This window comes from Amblyomma maculatum, chromosome 7, assembly GCF_055883805.1.
Source record: "Amblyomma maculatum isolate TAMU_Amacu chromosome 7, ASM5588380v1, whole genome shotgun sequence".
NCBI lineage: Eukaryota > Metazoa > Arthropoda > Arachnida > Ixodida > Ixodidae > Amblyomma > Amblyomma maculatum.
Window position 1 is genome coordinate 3,982,827 of NC_139350.1, and position 19,439 is coordinate 4,002,265.

Below are 19,439 nucleotides of genomic sequence, written 5' to 3' on the forward strand. Positions count from 1 at the left end.
GAGAAAAAAGAAAGGGAGATTATTGAAGCCTATCAATTTGGCAAGGCGGGCGACATGTGTGTTAGCACCCCTTCCCTTGCGTTGGCAGAAAAAGCAATTACTTCGTAATCGCATGCCACAAAGGAAAGAGGGTGGGGAGTGCGTGTGTGTGCCGGGGGGGGGGGGGGGGGGTGAGACCATGTGTGAATGACGAGGCACCTGCGTGTGCTTAATGATTGTCATGTATATATATCATGTATTTGTACAGTAAAAACTAGTTGCAGTCTAGCGGGTATCCCTTGTGTTTCGTGTTCTTTGTGTCCGTGTTTTTACCGCTACAAATTGATTCCAACAAAAAATTACCAACTAGCCCAACTTGATGTTTTAACGAAGTTTGAATTCGGTGAACCCGAAGTGGCACTTTTGTGGCTTGAGAGAAAGGTTGGCAGACCGGACGGCTTCAAGAACAGTTCTCAGGCGGCGCAGGTGTTCCGTGAACGTCGGTGAAAAGATTATTACGTCGTCGAGATAAACAAGGCATGTCTGCCACTTAAGACCTGTGAGCACAGTGTGCATCGTCCGCTGGAAGGTGGCAGGAGCACAGCAGAGCCCGAATGGGAAGACGCAGAATTCATAGAGCCCATCTGGTGTTACGAAGGCAGTTTTCTCACGGTCCCTCTCATTAACTTCGATTTGACAATAACCACTCCTGAGGTCAAGGGAGGAGAAGTACTTGGCTCGGTGAAGTCGGTCGAGAGAGTCGTCGATCCGTGGCAGCGGATAGACGTCCTTTTTTGTCATGCTGTTAAGTTTCCGATAGTCAACGCAGAAACGAAATGTTCCGTCTTTATTTTTAACGAGGACTACAGGCGACGACTATGGGCTGCTTGAAGGCTGAATGACGCCATCGGCGAGCATCTCCTTGACTTGCTGTAGGATAGCGTCTCTCTCCCGAGGAGACACACGATAGGGCTGCTGATGGATGGGTCGAGTGCCTTCACGCGTGATAATCCGGCGTTTAATGACCGACGTTTGCTGCACTTTAGACGAAGATGTAAAGCACGCACGAAACTCCAGCAATAGATCCTGGAGTTGCCTCTTTTCAACGGAGAATTAATGTCGACAGCGTGTACGGCATCATCCGGTTTGGTGCTAGGCGTAGCTTCCTCGGAAGCAAAACATTCGGCGACTTTCTGCGGATGGTCGGCGTAAGCAATGACAGTGCCACGGAACAGATGTCGATACTCATTGGAGAAATTGGTGACAAGCACCTCCGTCTCTCTGCCACGAAACAAAGACCTCTTGGCACAGAAACTCCCAGGGCGAGTGAGAGGGAGACATTAGGCTCAACAACTCGGAGGCCGTGATGTGGCTCATCACAGGTAACTCTGGCGAGGATGCTGGCGCGTGGTGGCACTGTGAGGCTATCATCGGCGACTCGCTGCGTGGAGTGGGACCCACAGTACTCTTGCTTTTGGCGGAAAACGTCACCCAGCGGTTCAGGAGATCTAGAATGGCACCGTGCTCAGGAAGTCGATGCCAAGAATAACGTCGCGAGAGCATTCCCGTAGAACAAGAAAAGTCGCGATAAATCTGCAGCCTCACACCGTAACCCGGGCTGTACACATACCCAGTGGTGCAACCACATGTCCGCCTGCCGTGCGTATGTCTGGTCCGTTCCATGGCGTCATCACTTTTCTCAGTGTTCTTGTAAGCCGCCCGCTAAGGATATAATAATCGGCTCCCGTATCAACTAAAGCGCTCACCTCCTTCGTGTCGGCGATAACAGGGATGTCCAGGGAGACCCGGCCAAAACCAGGGCCTGTCGACGTCCATTCGGAGTGAAGCGAGCGGTGTGGCGGCGGAAGCTTGACGGCAGTTGGGTGGGCGGCGTCGGGACGATTCAATGTCGACGGCAGGTCGGAGTGAAGCGAGCGGCGCGGCGACGGAAGCTAGGCGGCAGTTGTGTGGTCTGCGTCGGGGCGATTTTAGCGACACGGTGGTGATAACTGGTCGGCGATGCGGACGACGTCGGGGCGATCTGGTCTGTGCGGCGAAAACTGGACAGGAATTCGGCATTCGACGTCGGGGCGAATCGAGCGGTGCGGCGGTGGAAACTTTGCGGCGAATCGGTGTGCGGCGGCCTCGCCCTCAAAGGTCGCCGGAGCTAGTTTTCCCGACGAGGCCTCTAGGAACCACGGTGTCCAGCGGTATACCGTGGCCCAGAGGGCGAAGAGCGACGAGGCGAAGGCGAGCGCGACTCACGACGAGGAGAGTGCGGCAGACTACGCTGGCGGGTGACGTACTCGGCGGTGTCCTGAGGCCGCTGACCAGGCCGTGGACGAGGGCTGTCAGGAGAAAATCTTCTAAGGCCCATCTGGCGATAAGGGTCCCACCGGTAGAGGTGACCTGCCTCGCCACAGTGGTAGCAGAGAGGGCGGTTATCTGGAGCGCGCCAGAGATCAGTCTTCCGGGGCGCCTGGCACTGATCTGCCCAGAGGAGCAGCGGTTCCGCAGCGTGGACAGCGACCTGAGGTGGCGTGTAAGGAGCCCGTCCCGGAGGCGAGCTGAGCGCGGTGTTGGTGGCTAAATTAGTGAGAAATAGTATTGCCTTCCTTTCCCCTCCCCCAAGCTCCCCCCCCCCTTTTTTTTCTTTTTTTCCCTTTTTTTGGAAGAAAGGTTGTGGAAGGATGAGACATGACAGAGAGGAGGGAGGTCAATTAAAATCGACTATGTAGTATTATTTATATATACGTACTTGAGTTATTTGGTGAATATGTAGGGAAGCAGGGGGAGGATTTTAATTCGGATTGGTAGATTTCTTTAGAAGTTGTTTGATGGAGTGTGTTACTTACAATTTTTCTCTTATCCTCCCACCTTTCTCCCGGATCTTTGGGAAGAGCTTCTTGAAGCTATTTTGGTTTAACTCTCTCTCCCGCCATCGCCAAGTGCGATGCCGAGATGACGAGCGCGCGCCGAACCCCCCTCCCCCCCGAGGCCATCCCCCTTGTTGTCTTCCCCCACCCCCTGGGTTAAATTTTCCCTTTTCTCCTCCTCTACCCTTCTCTCCTCCCCCTTTCCCTCTTTTGAGTTATTAGGTGGGTTTGGGTTGATTGGTGGGACCCCCAGCCTTGACGTTCAAAATTGAAGGTCTTGTAGGTCCCGGACGTGGTTACGAGCCTCCGCCCGGGAGTTGCTTCATTGAGCGACTAACCACCCTCGGCTTACCGGTCGTCGATTGTGCGAGCTCACCCGTCTGCTATCATGTAGTGGGGTAACCAGTGCACGTGGTTCAGTGTAATGGTCATTGCCCTTGCCGAGCCTAGTTGTGATGGAGGGGCCGGCGGATAGCAGTACTGCGCAGCAGGATTGACCGAACTAGTTTAGGCCCTGCCACTCGCGCTGATGCCATGCGCTAAGTGAGTGCGCAGCACAGATGTTGGTAAGTTACTACAATCTCTGTGCCATTTGCGGGGCCCATCAAGGGTAAGCCGCTCTGATGGTGTGAAGGTTAAGGCCTCGGTTGGGCGCTGGGCCTGACCTGCTAAAGTGGCGCTGTTTGGCCTTGCCCAGATTTTGCTACTTTGGTTTTGTTGGGCCTGGGGGTCAGCTCTTCTTTGTTTCTGCCCACACGTCCCTGTCATACCTTCTCCTGTAATCCGTCCTTTTTCGGGACGGCTAGGAGGTGAGTTTGTTGTACTTAATGATAGTTATATTGAGGGGATGGCCTCTGTGAGCGAGGGACGGGCGCCTGCTGCTGTTCATCTCCGGTGAGATGCTGGGATGCAGCGGGGTGACAGGAATATTTCTATCTTTTATTGTTATCTCTTAAGTGAGTAGGGGAGAGAGATAAGGCAGAGGAGAAAAAAAATTATGGGTGAAAAAACAATGAATTTAGGTAGAATACTGGTAGTTTGGAGATGATTTTTAGAATAGGGAAAGGAGGAAATAAGAAATGCCAAAGCAAGGAAATGGGGGGAATGGGGGGAATGGGGGCTGGAGGCCTTTAGGTTGTCGTTCCATCCCAAAGCGTCTCTTGGAACGAAATGGTGTGGAATTGCTATGTTTGGGCTAGCTCTTCGTTTATTTTTTTCATGATTTCTTCTAGGGCCTTGTGTGTTTTTTCGTTTTTGATGATTTCAGGTTTATGTTGTGTAGTGTCTTTTGGAAATTTGGGTATGATGGGTTGTCTTTCTGTTGCTGTGAGTGGGCAGGCTGTAAGATATTGGTAAATGTTTTCTGTCTGAGCCCCGCATTTACATGTGTTGTTGTTTGCAAGGTTAAATCGTTTAAGATAGTGTGGGAAGCGTCCATGTTCTGTGATTGCCTGAGTGGTGTAGTAATTTGAAGGAAAGTGTGGTGAGATTTGTGATGGATTTTTGATCAATTTGTATGTGTTTGAACTTTTTCCTTCTTTCTGCCAATGTTGTGTCCATTTCTTGTACATATCTTTGCGAAGGGATGTTTTGATGTATTGTTTTGTTGCAGGTATGTTTAGCGTTGTGCCGTGTTTTGTTGCTTCTTTTGCTGCTTGATCTGCCAGTTCGTTACCTATGATCCCAATGTGAGCTTTTACAAAATGAAATGTTATGTTATGGTTTTCTGGTGCTTGGTTGTAAAGTGTTTTGATGTTTTTTATGAGAGGATTTATGTTGCAGGGATTTTTTAGTCCTTTTAGAGTGGTTAGGCTGTCTGTCAGTATAGCGATTTTGTTGTGTTGAGAGTTTGTGGCGTACTGGAGTGCTTGTGTTATGGCGGTGGCTTGGGCTTCACAGTTTAATGAATATTTTGGTAATTTGATTTTTTTTCCTCGATTAATTCGTGATGTGAGTATAAAATAATTATTGCTGCACCTGTGCCTGTTGCGGACTCCGAGCCGTCGGTGTATATGCATAAGCCTGCATCCGTTGAAATTTCTTTACTATAGTTTATGGAAGTTAATTTGGCTGGGTGTATTTGTCTGAGGTCGGTTTTAACGGTAATGTTATTTGAGTTGAAGGTGCCTTCGTTTGTGTTATATAGTGCTTTGTTGTGTAGTATATTTAATAGTGTATTCTTCCTTTCGATAGTTAGATGTAATGGAGGAATATTTTCTGGGATTAGAGCGATGTTAGGGGATGTTCTAAAGGCCTTTGTTATTTTAAGGAGAATGATTCTTTGGATCAATTGAAGCTTTCTTTTCATTACGAGCCTGGTGTATACAGAATTGGGGAGGAGTAGAGTATTAGTCTTTCTGTTGCCCTTATATAGATGTCTCGTAAGTGTTTAGGTGTTATCCCCCATGAGTGTCCTGTGAATCTCGATATGTTTGTTGTGATTGTGGACACTTTTTTGTGTGTGTCTTTTAAGTGTGGGAGGAATGAGAGTTTTGAGTCGAATGTTATGCCTAGTATCTTTAAGGTGGTTTTGTGGCTTAGGTTTTTATTTGGGAATTTAATTTTAGGGGGCCTTGAGTGATATTTGTTGCCAATGATAAGAAATTTGCTTTTATGGGACTGAATTCTATTTGTTTTGAAAAGGCCCATTGCTGAATGGTGTTTAGGATGGAGGTGGAATGTTCTTCAAGTAATTTACGTGAGTGTCCATGTACAGTGATAATTATGTCGCCAGCAAATGCTTGGATTTGTGTGTGTTCCGGGAGAGTAGTGTACAGTCGTGGTACGGGCGGGCGATGTTGTTGCCATAGCTAGGGTTTCTTCGTCAAGAAGGAAGGCCTCGGGGGGCAATCCTTGGAGCCGCCGGCTTGTACGATGAACAGGAGTGGTCACGAAATGCGGCCGCGTCAGGTCGTCCGCAGGAGAAGGGATCATCGATGGCACCTCCACCAGTGTCACTACTCAAGCCCCAGGGAGCCGTGAAAGCACACGTTGATGAGGACCCGAGAATAAGGTCGGCTTCTAGTTCCGATCACAGACTCCAGCACCAGCGCGCCTCTCGAGCCAACAACCGCTTCGTCGTCGTCGGCACCAAGCACGGCAGTCGTGCGGCGCTAGGCACGTGGCAATTTGTTTTATGTCTGCTGTACGTTGTGAGCGGTAGGCATTTTCTAATGTCTTCCTCTAGCAGACATATGTGCATATGTTGCGTGAAGTGAAGTATGTGTGGTGTGTAGGCTGCGTTTGTTATTACTTTGTTTAGAAATATATCTTGTGGTCGAGTGAGCCCTTTCGCATTGCCAAACAAAAAAAAAAAACAAAATAACGAAGAGATCAAAGTCCCCGAAGACACCATTTGCTGAAGCAATTAGCAGCAACCAGGACAAAGCGGAAATAGGTTACATGCAAAAAGTAACATGAACGTAAAGAAAAATCCCCACACGTATGTGGTCTTCTAAATTATGGCGATTAGTCCTAAGAAATATATTTTGAACCCACGAAAAAAAATGAAGAATGGAAACACTTCAGTTGGTACTTTAATACTGATGCTTTACTTTACTTTAATATTGGTGCGCAGTGGCTTCTATAGAGTGCAGCCGAAAAATCGTCTAGACGATTTGGAGCGCGGCCGGGAGGCCCAGGAAGACGACCGCTTAGCGGCCTCAAAACTCGAGTCAAAGTTTTAGAGTAAAACCTCAAGTCCTTTGCCTGGGGTGGCCGCACCGGGCAAGTATTGTTGGTTGGTTGGTTTGTGGGGTTTAACGTCCCAAAGCGACTAAGGCTATGAGAGACGCCGTAGTGGAGAACTCCGGAAATTTCGACCACCTGGGGTTCTTTAACGTGCACTGACATCGCACAGCACACGGACGCCACTCCGTTTCGCCTCCATCGAAACGCAGCCGCCGAGGTCGGGTTCGAACCCGGGTACTCCGGCACAGTAGTCGGGCGTCTTACCACTGCACCACCCCGGCGGGGTGGCAAGTATTGTCGCGTGCCGTCCTCCTCACCTGACGGGGCGCATTCCGCCCAAATATTTTCGCGGCCTAGGATCCCGTACGTTTCAGGTCGCGGCCGCCAGAGCTGCGGGTCTACCGCGTCTGACTTTTCTTGGATTTCGACACTCGAAACCATTATTGATTCATCGCCGATCGAATGCGCATTCTAGGAGGCCATCCCAGAGGCCACGTCTGCTTCGTCTGCATGCCTGCCATCCTTTAGTTATTCTGTTCCTTTGCTTGAAGCACAATTGTTTGTGCCTTGAGGCAGCGTTCCCCACGCACACAAGTGGTATTGTCGCAGAACAGTTCCATTTTGAATTCTTAGTGGTCCTTGCTACTCTAACCTTGAAAGATTCACATTTGTCGCACATTTATCAAAAGTAGTCAGCGGTAATTAGGACTGCGGAATGGGACGATTTCCCGCATGCAAAGCGGAGCCCCGAAGTGGTGCTCCCAAATCGACAATGTCGCGGAGCGGCGACAGAGTGCACGCAGGACCTTGGATAGGTCCTATCGTCTTCCGAATGCTAGAGCAAAAAAAGAAAGAAAGGAAGGTTAGACAGTATGGTGATGACAGTAAGTGTGAACACCAGTTGGAGGACAACAAACGATAGAAGGAAAAACAGAGCTGCTGGCTGACCATGCTCTCCTCCACCGCGTTTTTCCTCAGTTGACCGGACAGGATAACCTTCTGTTTTCTATCTGATCTGTACCACTGCATCAAAGAACAACCTTGAATTGAATTCCAAACCGTCGTGTGGAAGACATTAGAAAATGCCTACCGCTCACCACTTTAGCGGTGGACAGAAAGGGTTTGTTTTCTTTTCTTTTTGCATGCCCTGAAAGGCCCGAATAAGCCAGGCAGCTATTAGCACAATTACCAAAATTATAAAGCAAAAAACGACTAACAAGCTGATTTTTAGAATCAATTTCGCTTTAAATCAACGGCAGAACAGTGCTGACGCGTCATAAGAACTCGAAACGGCTGAAGCACCGACCGTTATGATGGCTCAGAAGCCTATGACGTTTTCTGATGCTCCCGACCCAATAGTGGTCTGTACTCATATTATACCGCCGCAGTCTGCGTCTTCCAATTGAGGCGATCAATTTTGTGTCTGCGTTGCTCCTCTATCACCAGGAGCATATATAACCATTTCAGGACTGTCTCGCTTTAGCAACTGTGAATATTAATTTAAGACTGCCTGCAAACGTGGTTTTCTATTTACAGTGGCCCACAGCCGTCACCATCCTGCGGTGCCTATAGCGCACAGCTGGAGTGCTCCACTGCTCCAGAAGCGTGAACATTTGGGCAAGTTAGTAAGACATACTTGAAAGGCGCGTCAGAAAGCGACGAGGACTAAGAACACGCAAGGAAAAGCGCCAACTTTCAACGTTATTATGTTTAGGGGGCGTGTTGCTTTGTATAAATTCGGTGCTTCGGCAGCCTCTAATAAAATTGACAGTCGGCGCTTGTCCATGTGTGTTCTCTGTCCTCGTCTCTTTCTGCCGCTCCTTTCATGTCAAATACTGCTCCAGTTCGTGTGCCATCGAATTTCAATATCTCATGTTTAATTTCTTTTGAAGTCTTGTTTACATAATTGAGCATGCATTAGCTAAACAGCTGCTAATTTTAGTCGGCCCTGATCCTCTAAATGTCTACTTTCTGCAACGATGGAAACACTAATACCCTGATTCGGACTAGCATTGGAATGTTCACAGAACTTGACGCGGACGTCGGGCCACCTCCGCAGTGAGCGCCAACAGGTCAGCATTTATGGCACACAACTATAGTAATAGATACAGCTTTCGACTGAGCTGTAACTACTTCTCTTGTCAATAGATGGGTGCTAAAAATGGTTCTGTCGTGGCATGTTCGCACTTATACTCAAAAAAACAAAAAACTCGTTGCCTATATACAAAAGAAATAATCGCAGTTAGAACGCACAATAAACACAAGAACAGTTGCCTTTAAATCTTTGTTTCGTGCGCAGACCCCGAGTCGGTTTTCGGCGTGTCCTGACTGTGCTAATGTAAGGTAGGCAGCTGAGACACCAGGTATGAGCTGGTCGATCGCGTACTAATGGCCTGAATTCGTCCTTTTTCTTAAATGCTGGTGTCTGCCTATATTGGGAACATGGGGCAATAGCTGCAACTGTTCCGCGCATTATTGCTTGCTCTATCGACTTATATGTAAAAGGAAAACAAAGAGACGTTTGCGGGTCACACCACAAAGCAAAATGTTGGCTCTATCATAGGTAATTTTTTCATGCGATAAAGCCGGACACAACGGAAGCACTGATTGATAAGAGGCACCCAGAAAGTAACAGTTGAAATGAAGGAGGTGCTTTCATGAAAATAAATGCCTTAATGTCTTAGGATGACGCACTGGGCGGTTTTTAAGCCTTACGGGATATAGACACATGAAAACATGTTCTGAATTAACTGTCTTGTGCCGCGGCTTCTAAAAAAATAAAAAATAAGCACATTAGTTCATTTACCTAATCGCTGAGAGCTCAAGGAGTCGACCAAACCGGATCAAGCGCGCAAAGGCAGGACTACAAGTGACGCACAAGAGTTAGGAACGTTATCGAATATTTTTTGCAGTGAACGTAGCTAGTGCGGCTCATGGGCTGATACCAAGGTATGATGTTAATGTGTTGACGCACTGTAGAAACTGATAATCAGGAGATATAAAACAAACCACGCCACTGTGGTTGGATTAAAGTTTGGTATGTTATTAAGCCTGATCACGGCGCCGAATTCGCAAAGCGTGTTCCAGCTTCACGCGCTTGAAAATTTCAAAGCCATTCGCCAGAAACCACTTGGCTGATGAACTGGGCGTCATATGCTCATCGATGTTCATCTTCAGAACATTGGACTCGACATTGACATACTGCACAGAGTTCTAACACCAATTATTTTATGCTTAAAACGGTCAATCTTCTTTCAAGCCCGCATTTTGCACCGATCGGGGGCGGGAGCCTGGGGGACGAAAAAATTGCAGCCGTTGTAGCTAAGTTGTGCAACTTGCGAAGTGTGTGCGAAGGCGTGTAAAGTTTCGTTTCGCTTGCGGTTTTACGCTAGGGTTTTGAGGTAAGGCTTCAGGTGAAGATCCGCGAGATTGGTGACTGGTTGCTATAGTGGTAGCGTGCTTTAAGTAGAGGTTAAATTAGTGTACCTTACGAGGGCAATGCAATAGCAGTCTGTTCTGAGCCTGTTGCGCAAGGATAGAACTTAATGTAGAAGAATTCATGCAGTGCACAGTGCGACCGACTTGCACTCAAACGCTCGATATGTTCGTTTGCGGCGATAGCTATCGATTATATACTTTCAGCCGCGCAAGCGAAGCGAACGGAGGCGCGTAGAATGGACTTCAGCAAAGCGACAACAAGGGCCCTTGGCGGCCGCGGAAACAGAACTGCTGCAGCTGCAGATAACAGGTATCAGATTCACTTGCCAACAGTGCTTACTGGACAGATTTTCATAATTGCTCTTTTTGTTCGCTGTGATGTGCAACTTCAGCCCTTCAATGCAGAGGATTTCCGAGATGCCCTTTCCAACACCAGAACGCTCCCTAAAGTGCTTGCTTTGGGGAGTATCAGGTTAACCGCATAGGGGCACTGACACTCGGCAGTTCCGAAGCAACTAAGCGGCTGCTCCTTGTGAAAGAAATGCAGATGAAATGTGGTCGGTGCATGTTCATCGACCCACAGGACCAGCATGTCAAACTGCGACTGCAGTGGATTCTACCTGGCGTCGTTGACGACGACATACGGATGGACTTTGCAGCATTCGGAAAGATAGGAGAAGTTGCCCGTGAGCGGTGGCTAGTTAAAGGTATGACGGAAAAACTTATGCCACTGCAGAAATTGCATTGGGAGAATGCGAATGCATTAGTGCTACCGCGACGTTGTTGACACCTAATCTAAGACTCTGCGTCCACTTACCCACTGCGTTAAGATCCGACCGATACTCTTCGACTTGCGATGTTACCACTCGAGTAATTTTTTGCAGTCAGAAATCGGTGTCTCGCGATATTGAGGGTAGTTTGACGTAGCCTTCTGACTGGCTGGCTGTGGGACGCCATCAAACCCCTGACGTCACTTGCACGTCACATAGGATATGAAGTCAACGACGTATTGCGCCACATGATCCATGACGTCACGTGACTTATGACTGCGACAATCACCCAGTGACATCAGACCCTTAACGCCACTAGCGACGTCACCTACTCATGATGTCACAAACATTATGACGTCAAAAGACTCAAGACTTATGACTATGGCAATGACTCATTGATTAAATCAAACCACTGACACTACTGATTCAGGATAGAACGAGAGGAAGATGGCTACACATTGAGAAAGAGCACTGAACAAGGGTTGAGGGGGAGCCTCAGTTCACAAGCCGAGTGAACTTTTCGACAAGGGGACTTGTCTTGTCTGGCGCGACTTCAGATACCTTATGACGTCATCGACCTATGACGTCACATGACCTATGACGTCCCTTGACTCATGGCTTATGATCAGGCAATGACTCAGCAGTTTTTAATGTCTCATAACTTACATGAATCACGACGCCATATCACTGATTACGTCATCAGGTGAGCATCATCAGATACAAACTTTCGGTCACAGATCTTGCGGACATGATTTCGCGAACATATCCATTTTTTTTCGCATTAAAGTCTGCAGTACAAGAAGTGCATTACTGAATAATAAAGACAGCTGATAGAGTAGAAGACCACCCTCACCACCTAAGATTTGCTGGAGAGCTAGCTCTTGTGGTTATGTCTGGTTACGCAATGCCTGCCCTCCCGCGTCTCTGGCCATGTACGGCGAGAATGTATAATTCCTTGCTCAGCGAAATGCACAAGGTTCGATCACATGTACAGGCCTATTGCGTCCGCACAGAGGCATCGGCGGTCGACGACGAAGAGAGGGTTACAAATGGATGCCGCCGCATCCATTTGAACCCCCCTTCTGTGATAGCATTAAAGTTCGCAACCTGCTCGGCCTGCTTCTCCTCACTTGTCGCTGCTGGCCGCCGCATTTCCTGATAATCTGTAGCTGCGAATACTGCCTCGTCGGCGATATGTTTCCCTGGCTGCTATCTCCGCTTTCGGGAGTTTTCCACACCGGTAGACACAAGTCGCATTGATTCTGAATGCATTCCAACGCGAGAGGAGCTGTTTAGACACGGCCGCAAACAACCACATTCAAATACCAACCGACACTGAGTCCAATAGCACGATTGGTGATGTCTCGCGGTCTCAAGATCTCACACACCTTGTCGCCCATTTTCATGATGGACGCTGCATTGGAAATCCACGTATCCTATCATATGGCTGGAGACACCCCCAAACTTAGAAGCCAAAAAGGGCGAAACCAATACTTGAAATAAAGCGACGCAATCCAAAGATGAAATTCAAGAATAACAAAGGCGATGAACCACGCAAGAGACACAAATGTAAACGATATTGAGAGAAGGGCAAATGCACTCACCTATTCGATTCTAGTTATAGCCCTGTATGCTTAACAATACGCAGGTACAATTGAGAGCTTCGTGTAGAAGGATGGGAAATGCACCGCGCTGAAACATTAGAAAATAAGGAGGTTTTTTTTGTATGTTCTTCAAGACCGTTCCCTCACCGCACTTCCTGACCTGTGAAGGCTGACCTAGAACAAGCCGCCGTCATGACACTTCAATGGTTGCAACCGCAAAGAGCCGACCTCAGCGTAAATAAGAATCCATGGGGAATAAGAAAAAGAAGCCTTTCAAGAATGGGCTGAAACATCCGACGAGCTGTGGGATTCTTTTATTGCTCGGAGGGCGTGTGCTTCTGGGACGTCTTACAAAAAAACAAAAAACAAATAATAAAGACTTTCTATTGCACACGTACGGGACACTATTTCTCGATGTGTATAACGACGAGGGGGTATATCGTTTGATAAGATAATGCTTCTGGCTTCCGCTGGATTTTGCGCTGGAGAATGGCTGGATGCTACTATGAGTCAGGTGAACGAACCTGATTCCATGAAAACATGCAGTGGTTTGTGGTAATATGGAAAAGAATCAATAAAATTCCTGAATGGTTTTTGAGTTAGGTCCTCTACTACGCCTGGGGAAACCTTAATATGACCACGCCAGCTGTGACCGATTGATTTTGAAGTCCTCGCATGAAAGAACATCATTGCAAGTATCCTTTTGCTTTTCTATATTGTGTCTAGAACAGGCAGAGAAAGGAAAAGAACGAATGCTGGGAGGTTCCGTACCCGCTTTCAACGAAAAATTTCTTTGTTCGATCCCATTCCGATCGATTTTTTTTTCTAGAAAAGTTTTCGAGATCGGCAGAGGCTTCGTTAGGACGTCGGTAAAGTCCACTCTGCTAGCTCAGTAGTGTCCTCTAACTAAACGGGCGTTGCTCTTTCGCCATACACGCATGCGCAGATACAGGTCAGAAGAATTTTCATGAAACGGACATGCGCAGTCTAACCGCTAGGTTGTATACACAAATCCGCTAGGTCAGCTCGATACATTTAAGCCGCCGTCGGCTATTTCGATGACGAATGAGTGCCTGTTTGGAAATGACGCGTCCAATTCTGCAAGTAAAACGGAGTTGCAGATTAGGGCATACTTATAAAAGGCAGACGTGAATTAGTGGGATTGCCAAATCTCGATAAGCTCATGCGGTCGACTTGGATGCAAGAAAACTGTCGTGATGCACACATCAGACACCTAGATACACTGCAGTAGCTTCCGGTGATGCAGTTCTGTTGAGACCGGCAGTGGTGCTGGAAAATTCCGATTGCCACACTCAACGGTGCTTTCTATGTTGTTTCTCAGAGTAGAAAGGTGGGTGGTAGAGAGAAAAATTAGCAAGGAAAGAAAGGGTAATTCAACGCATATTACACCACGATCAATAAATCTAATTTTTGAGTAAGGCAAGCTTTTAAATCAAGCTAAAAAGCTAGAATCTCCAATACTATTTCTCATTTTGGGCCAAGATAGGCCTTCAAATTAGCACGAAGAATCCCCCCTTCCCACCTAGCGGACACAACGTTTTCTAAACAACATGTTTGCTTTCCAGCAACTACTACAAAGCACAATCATATCGTGGAATTTTTCGCTTCCTTCTGCTCAAAATTCTATACCTTTACTAGGGAATGTGGTCGTTCCAAATTACATGGTAAGAACTGGCCATAATTATAATATTAGCAACACTAATGAACACTGACACAGTTTGTGCACTTTAATTCTCATTTTGCTCATCTCGCGCAGCATTTGCGTAACGTAAACGACTCACAAATAACACGCAAAAGACTCATGCATACAGAAGCTCAACTGGGACCAGAAAACTAACAAGGTCTAAACACGAGCCTTATTCAGTTCACTGCCCAATTTAGAGCTTTCTGCCGTTACCCCGATACGCTGACCACGCCGAGAAAGTCAAACGGCGAGTGTTAATGAAGGATTACGAGTTCACTTTAGAGTTATGATGTGCAGCTACAAGCGATTATAATAAGCCATGCTGTGGCTTTCGATGATCGCGCATGCAAACATCCCTCATCGCCTCGAGGCAGAAAGTACCAATTGCGCGCGCAAAATACTCGAAAAAGATTACCATAAACCCCTTAATTTGAAAACTTGCCCACTTTACCTGAAACCGTTCCTACAGCGACTTTGCACGATCGCATACAAGAAATCTTGTATGGAACGCACTACCAAGGACAGACTTTTAGGAATTACAACGGAACTAATTTACACCACTCGTATGAAGAACGGCAGGCCATGGTACGAATCGATACTCTTTAATTAGCGCACGTGCGAATAGATGAGGGCTTCAAAACATAAACAAAAAAAAAACGATTTCCTCCCCACCGGCGTATATAGGATGCAAGAAAGGAACAAAAGCTCATTTTGGAAGCAATCGTATAAGAAATGCAGAGAAACAAAGTGCGCGTCCAGAATTCAATTAGGCGTCTCCACGAGTAAAGTTCCGGCTGCCAGAAATATTAATATCAGAACGCGCACTGAGACCGTCTTCGCGTGCACGCACACACAACGCCGTTACGTGCAAGCACCTCTGATTCCGAATGCATTGCGCGCCGCCGGCCCCGATCAAGGTTTCATAACCCGAGTCCACGGCTCCGCTATAGACGCACTCATCGCCACAAGTCAATACCGCCACGTGCAGCGTACGCCGTTGGGCCCTGTCTCGTTACTCAGCGCCGAGGATAAAGCATTAGAAAAAGGAGGGGGTAGAATTCAACGTCCAGGACAACATCCACTAACATGGTATGAATACTGCAGTCCATAGTTCATTTGACGGCAAGGAGTCGCTGTAGTGACGTTCTACAATAATACTATCCGCAGGTCAACCTTAGCCGTATGGAATTAGAGCGAACGCGCTGAAATAATGCATAGCCTAGGAGGTATAAATGTTTATACGGCAGTTTACATATACCTGCTGATTTTGTTTTGTATATTTTAGAATTTTTACTTTGAAACCTGCGTAACGTATGTCACTGTAGTGTGTGCGAATGAATGCTACAGCAAAGGGGACTTTTTTTATGACGTAAAGCGCAATGACCAGACGACTATTAAAAAAACAAATTGCCCAAACAACTTTCGGAGCAGAAGCTCTAATTGCCTCGTGCCAAATGTGAAAGTAATGTCCTTCCTAGAAATGCCCTCTGGTGGGGTGCGAAGAGCCGGCGCCGCTCGCTTCAATTTTTAGCGAGAATGCACTATTTCACGAGGTCTACCCTCAGGATGTGCCCCACAGATACTGCACCTTTCCTTTGCCGTAAACCAATTACTAATGAAAGCATTAGTATGGGATGTAAAATGCTAAATAATGGCAATTAGTAACAAATACCAATAAAATAATAATTTATGATAATTAGTAAGGTAAAGAAAAAATAAAAACTAAAATTTTCTAAAAATAAATATAACATCTTGCTGCGTGCCATGGTTGCCTGCATAGGCGCACCGCGCAATTACTACGGCACGTCACGTCAAACCACGCCAGGATGGCGAGTGAGCCGGGTCCTTCTACTCTCTCGGCAGAGGAAGCGCGCCGTATCCGGCGGGCTGAGTTGGAACCCCGGGGTTGGAACAGGAGAGAAGACGCCGTACAGTTGAACACGTCGTCTGATGTGTGTATATCGTAGTCCGTACTCAAATCGAAACTGACTGCAAAAAATAAAAATAAATACCGACGAACAGCTAACCGAATTCAACCATACTTTCGCACGTCAAACTCGGTTTAACCTTAGTTGAAAGCCTGGTATTTTTTTTTTCGCACCGACAGCGCTAGCTTATTCTCCTCCTACTTCGCACACCTGACGCTTCCCCTTCACACTCCTGGCATACCTTATTCGTACCGGACCATATCTCCACAAATATACAATATTACCTGGCACAATGTCACACATCCTTCCAGTTTCCTGTCTACCCTTTCCCTCCACTGGAACCCCTGCCCATCTAGCTCACCTCTTCGACAAGTTCGTGTCCTCTAGACCTGGCTGTGGTGTCTTTCGGTTCGAAGACCGCTATGAAAATACAGGGTTGTTTGCTGGGCTAGTTGGTATAGCATAATAAATTTGAAAGCGCCCGGACAGACAAGGACGAGAGAAGTGGACGGGACAAACGCTACTTGCAATTGGAGGAGACGCGTGCTTTGAACCAGGGATTCGGCTGGGTTTCCTTTACGCTCTCAGACAGGCATGAAAGAGTTAAACCACAGGAGGTCGTGACCCTGCTTAATCGAAGCTTCCGATCTTAAACCTGGGTTCCACCATGCTGAACCTCAGCAGTTTTTTACTTTTGATTTTAGGGGCAACGTTTTTCGACTGAAGGCCGCCACGATGAAAAGTTTGATTTGACTTGGTTTGTGACGTTTAATGTCCCAAAGCGACTCAGGCTATGACAGACGCTGTAATGATGTGCTCAAGGAAATTCGAACACCTGGGATTCTTTAACGCGCAATGATATCGCACAGCACAAGGGCTCCTTGTTTTTCGCCTGCATTGAAAAGCGGCCGCTTCACCGAGATCCGATCCCTCATGCTTGGGTGCAGCAGTGGAGAGCTGCAACCAGTGCGCTATTGCGGCGGGGACATCAATGAAAAATGAGTCGCCTTTTAAATTTTCTTAGAGGGAAGTGCGGCTGGAAATAGTGAACGTCTAAATGGTAGTCTTAAAGATCGCTGCGTTAACTTTATTGTGAAAAGAAAAGGTGGAGATGAGAAGTTGGGTGAGTCGTCACTGGCCTTTTATCAAGTCAGGGATGAGACGTGAGTTTAGTAGGCGGTAGATGGGCTCAACAATCCCGAACTATGTGATTTATTGTTGCTGCATCGCTGCAAAAACGAAAGGTCCGGCTAATTTCTGAGTTAACAAATCTGGAAATTAGGTATGCGTTAGGTTAGGGTAGGGAGGTATCGGTTTGAAGTTTCCTTCCCAAAATTTGTTTTCTTTGGATTGTGAGTCGTTCAGTGATTTGTATGTTCTGTCGAGTCAGTATGCGCAAGGTGTGATCATGGCATGAGGTGAGCGGCTTTCCGTGAGTCGTTCAGTGATTTGTATGTTCTTCTGTCGAGTCAGTATGCGCAAGGTGTGATCATGGCATGCGGTGAGCGGCTTTCCGAAGGGCTCCATGTTTAAGGCGATGCGCAGGACTCAGCCGGCTTCTACATGAGCGTATATGGGGGCTTCCTCGTTGCCTGCGTTCCCGCTTGTACTTGAAGTTTCAAGACTCAAGACTGAGTAGTATGCCACTGGCGATGCTTGAGATTCTGCCTCTTTGTACATGGAGCGTTTGCAGCCGCTCACAATGATGGTGGCTCCGATTCAGACGTCTTACGATGGCGGCTTATTTCGAATCAAGGAGCTGCAGGTTGTAATGGCCCCAGAGACGTTTGGCTGGGCCAGTCAGTTCTAACATTAGGTTGTTGACCCCGCAAACAGTCAACATATGCGCGTGATCTTCGTTACCCGAGGCATCGGCATACACGACGAATTCGGGATCTTGTATAGTTATATGCGAGCTCCTGGCTCTCGCTTTTCGCCGGCCTTGTTGCGTGTGTGGTTTCAAGTTCTGAGGTAGCGGTTTGGTCCTCCCCCATTCCCTGACGTTCGCTGATAATGGCTTTGAGGAGTCTTCCCCTTCGATGCCCAATCTTCGTAGGATGGTTCGTCCTGTGGGATAGTCCGTTGGGTTTCTTTGAGATCTTCAAACCTGTCCTGAATTCCGAGCCCAAGGAGCTTCCCGTTTTGTAGTTATAGCGGCCTGAAGCTGTTTTGTATGTCAACCTTCCCCACCTCGGTCCTGAGTTGGTTCAGGTAGGGGAGTGTGTACCCTATTCTGCATAGCACGAATGATTTACTGATTTCAAAGAGATCGTGCTCTTTCGTTTTTCTCATTTGATTAGCGATGCGCCTAATCATTCTAGCCGTCTGATGAACTGGTCCTTTGGTTGCTTCGAGCGTGGATGTGTTACCCGCAGTATTTGTTATATTTAGTTTAGGAATCTTAATTGCCTGGACTTCTGTCACATCATTATTATGGAGTTTTACCGTTACCGATATTCTCCATTCTCGCTTGTATCTTCGAATCAACAACAGTTCTGATTTTCGCGGTGAGCAGACTAGTTCCGATTTGCCTGTCCTGGCAGCCGTCTGCAGTGCATCTGCCATCTGTCCATCTGTTCATCTGAGCCTTGATTGATCCACAGTGATACCATCTGCGTACAGGTTTTGATATACACTGATGTTGGATTAGGTTTTTTTTTTGTAGTTTGATAAGTGCAGGGTGTATTTAGAAAGTGGATAGACCATTTCCTGTGGTGTAACATTCTTCCCGAGTTTCAGCGGGTTGCATTGCAGTGGACCACCTTGCAGCTCCGCTGTTGGGTTCTCTAGAAAGGTTTTATAAAGGCTCTCCTTCGCGGTTATTTTTTGCCAGGTGTCTAATATCGCGTTGTGCTATACGTTGTAAAAAGCCTTTTGAAGGTCAGGTCGAGAACGGCCTTGGTAGTGGCCATGCTTAAAAGAAAAAGAAGAAATCACAACTGACTTCTTAGATAAAAAATAACTTGTTCTGGGGCATATATATCTATCAGTTTTTGAAAATCGTTTGACAGCGCGCATTATGAAAACATTCATAAAAGAAGCTTCAGCAATATGGCATACTCCTTAACTCCAATTCTCTCTTGATATCATAACTCCGATACCGTTCTCAATATACGTTACTCACAACCACAAAAAAATTACAGGACTACACTTAAATCTGCTTAAGAGCGGAAATGGGGAAAGCCACTATACAAGACTAATTTCACTAACTGCACCGACATTGTCATCCTTACTATCATCATCATCATTATCACTATTATCCTCACGCTGGGCCACGAGCATTACGGCCGGTTTTTCACGAGCCCGGCGGGGCCTTTCCGAATATTGTCAGCAAAAATTTATTATGTTTTACAAATTATTCACTGCGCCAGGGCTTCTATTCAGCGCTTTCATAGAAATTTTGAGTTTTTTTTTTTAATGTGTTTTCTATAGAGGCAATGTGACGTGTT